This window comes from Schistocerca gregaria, chromosome 1 (genome assembly GCF_023897955.1).
Source record: "Schistocerca gregaria isolate iqSchGreg1 chromosome 1, iqSchGreg1.2, whole genome shotgun sequence".
Classification (NCBI taxonomy): domain Eukaryota; kingdom Metazoa; phylum Arthropoda; class Insecta; order Orthoptera; family Acrididae; genus Schistocerca; species Schistocerca gregaria.
The window spans coordinates 318,146,493-318,149,865 of record NC_064920.1 but is presented as its reverse complement, the minus strand read 5'-3'; the positions used below and the strand labels follow the sequence as shown (position 1 = coordinate 318,149,865).

The window sequence follows — 3,373 nt, the reverse complement described above, 5'->3', positions numbered from 1 at the left end:
CACGCCAAATACAGCCGGCACCGACCCGAATGGGCTTTATCACAGCGACAGTCTTCGCCGCCAAGCTTGCGAAAGGGTACGACCTCTGGAGGAGAATTGATAGGATGAAAGCCGGGAAGGCTCATATTCACCCCGTTTACATTGGACCCCCAAAACCGGATTTCGTAAACCGATTTTCAATACTGCTTCTCGATAGTCATGTAAAGATTCCAAAACTGATTCTGGAAATCCACTTGTAGTTGCAGGTTTTCCAAATCTGCAATCGATTTTCGCTCCCATGTAAACGCAACCTGTTTTGAAACGTACCTAGGGTTCTGGTTTCGTATTGTTTTCAAAAATTTTCGTCCAATATGGACGGAGTGTCTGTTTGTACAGTGAAAGATAAGTTGAAATATTAGACTGAAGCTGTTTATACATCGTCTAATTCAAGAAAAATAGCGATTTTGCTGACTAAATCAGGAACTGTAACAGCGGTTTTTCAGGCGCCATATTTAACTGAGCTATCAAATCCTCATGAAACCTTAACATGCAAAATCGACACCGAAAACGGTTTCCGAAATTCGATTTTCGTGTTTCAGAAGATGTGTCTCTTGTAAAAGTAGTGATTCTTCACAAGCATAAAATTGTTTACCTAGTTTACCTTGTAACTTTGCAACCTCAGTTTGTTTTGTGAAGATTTCTTCATTTGTACCATTTCATGTCAAAATATATTAACGAGAATTGGACATGACTGGCACAGTTCCACACCTGCAGAAGTAATCTCACGATAGACACTTCAGGTTACCGTTGCTGTTCGATTATAGTTTCACGTCGAAGAAGCTCTGTACGTTCATTATATTCATGAAAGTACAAACATTCTTAGTTTCACACAAGAAAATCCACTCTAGTTATATTCATGTTCAGTCATCGAATCAAAACAGAGAAGTAACTCATAAATCTAAAGACTTATTTAAATATTACTGTACATGTTTTATGTACGTGTGACTGTGAATGTGTGTGTGGAATTAAATTATCTGTCATAAGATAGAGCAGTAGTGAGTCTAGTCACGTACAGGTTAGGCGGAAGCATTTGTCTAGTACTGAATTATTTTTGCGTGACAGAAGGAGGCTTGATCGCAACCTTTCGAGTGTTGATCGTTGACAAAAACATAACTGTACCAGTGAAAGACCAGCACTCAAGCGTACTTCAGTATTCCAGCCGGTCAGTCATACATATGCATTCACAAACTTCAACCGTCATACTACGAAAGAGGCTCTCATACGCTTGACATTTTCAACAGAAGCGCGTGGGCGGCCCATGTTTTGCAATTTAGATGCCAATCAAATCTGTTTAGGAAAAAGCACCGGTTCGTTTAACCTTCTGAGCAAAGCACTTTGGGCTTTAATATTAATTAATGGTTTCGAAAACGCAGCCCACGAAATAATCGTTCATCGGCTGTCGTCAGTTGGCTGTGGGTGAGCAACAGTTTCACTGTCTATGATTTCGCATGTTATCCTTGCGCACACGCCGTGCTCATCGTCTCTGTATCGTTCCTATTTTAGTGTACGTACGACCGAAGCCACTACAGTAGCATCTGAGAGAAAGGATACTGCGGAAGTGGCTGAGCTGTTGGTTCGTACCAGAATCACTTTCCACCTTTCAGAGCTCCCAGCAGATTAAAAGAGTGTACTGCGAAGGAACTGCTCTCACATGGTAAGCTACCCATGCTGCTCGTAAATGTCTCACAGTTTAGATCTATAAATATCAAGTACCTCCATAGTTCGGTCAGCAAAAATTTGCCCCTGAAAGGCAAATGTTTTGATCCCGTATGGCTCATCATTTATTTACCAAAAGTTTCACAACAGCAAGCATCACAACAAGGATGCGCCCAAGGATTTGTCCTTCACTCTATGTGTCCTGACCTCTCCCCAGTTTATGTACAGTTTGGGAGCTTTTTATTCTTTGAGACAAGCTATAACAAAAACGCTATTGAATAAATATTTAACTGCAATATGGTTACATGGGGACATTAACCTGTGCCCAGTAACGTGGCTTCAAAGGCGATACTTACAACTCCCTGGTACTTTATAAATCAATTTCGTATGTGTGATGCTCCACTTAGACCAGCTTTGAGCGATCAACGACGAGGACAGCTTCAGTTTCCCATCCAGCATTGGGAGGAAACACACCGCCAAAGGTCAATGAACAACCGCATGGATCTCTTCACCAAAAAGTTAGTACACCCGAGCACCTAAAGATTTATTTATAACATAGACAGGAGTCACGAATCGAGCATGATCATAGATGTGGTGTAAAGATGTACAGGATGACGAAACAAGTGAAAAACCACTGGAGACGCATTATGGATGACGGCGGTTCGAATCCGCGGCCGGCCATCCAGATCCGTGGTTTCCCTAATTCCTTAAAGGGCAGTGTCAGAATGTTTCCTTGGAAAAGAACACTCCTGATTTCTTCTCTAAAACAGGCTTGTGCTGCATCTCTAATGGCCCCAATCTTCCTCAATTTCTTTTGTATTCAGTCTGAGTAAGAACAAAACCTTTTTGATTGTGGTTAGCAGGAGAGACACAGGTGGATGGGAATTGTGAGGCCGGCCGAGAGAAGTGTCTTATAGCTCAGTCAGTAACAGAATTACTTGTGAAACTGTTGTGCTTTTAATCTACCACTGCACTGGCTGAGAAAATCCAGATCACTCAACACCATGGGATGATAATCGGAATTTACATCCACTGTATCTCAACTCCTGAAGCCGTCATTCCTGTTCGTCTCGAACAATACACTGCAAGATTCATTGCTGTTAAGCCTCCGTGTCTAATCTTGCTTAATATACGTCGATGCGTGGCTGGCTATTCTCGAAACGAAGGCACTTGAAATTTGAAATGTAAACCACTCCGCGACGCAATATGCCTCTCTTGTAGCTTCTGCCACTGTAGACAGATGAGCATCTCCGTGACGCTTCCGCACTTACTAAATGAGCCTGTGACAAAATTCACTGCTCTTCTTTGGGTCTTCTGTAATCCTTCTATCAGTTCTATTTGGTAATCACTACCAGAGTAGAAGAATCACAAACGGCCTACAATCAAGAAAGCCGTAAAAACTACACGCCTTACCGGGCAGCAGCGGCAAGGCGAGGAAACGTACTCTGCCGTTACGTACACTAAACCCCAGGGCAGGTAACTGGGGCGTGTCGATCGAACGAGAGTTTTGTAATTTAGCTCTTTCGTAGATGGACCAGAACTCTTCCAATTAATCTCTGTCTGGCATCTGCCTTTACTACGATTGGTTTTGTGATCGTTCCACTACAAATCGGTACGCAAGCAGATATCCAGATATATAATGACGGTGACGGTTTATAGTGAGTATTCGGCAGCCGTA

At 42.5% G+C, this 3,373-nt stretch overlaps 1 non-coding gene across 1 annotated transcript; it reads right to left on the bottom strand.

Moving 5' to 3' along the window:
* Positions 1–1,458: 1,458 nt before the first annotated feature.
* On the bottom strand, positions 1,459–1,563 carry LOC126286652 (U6 spliceosomal RNA). The gene has a single exon (XR_007551714.1). It is a non-coding gene; the product is annotated as a U6 spliceosomal RNA (small nuclear RNA).
* Positions 1,564–3,373: the final 1,810 nt, after the last annotated feature.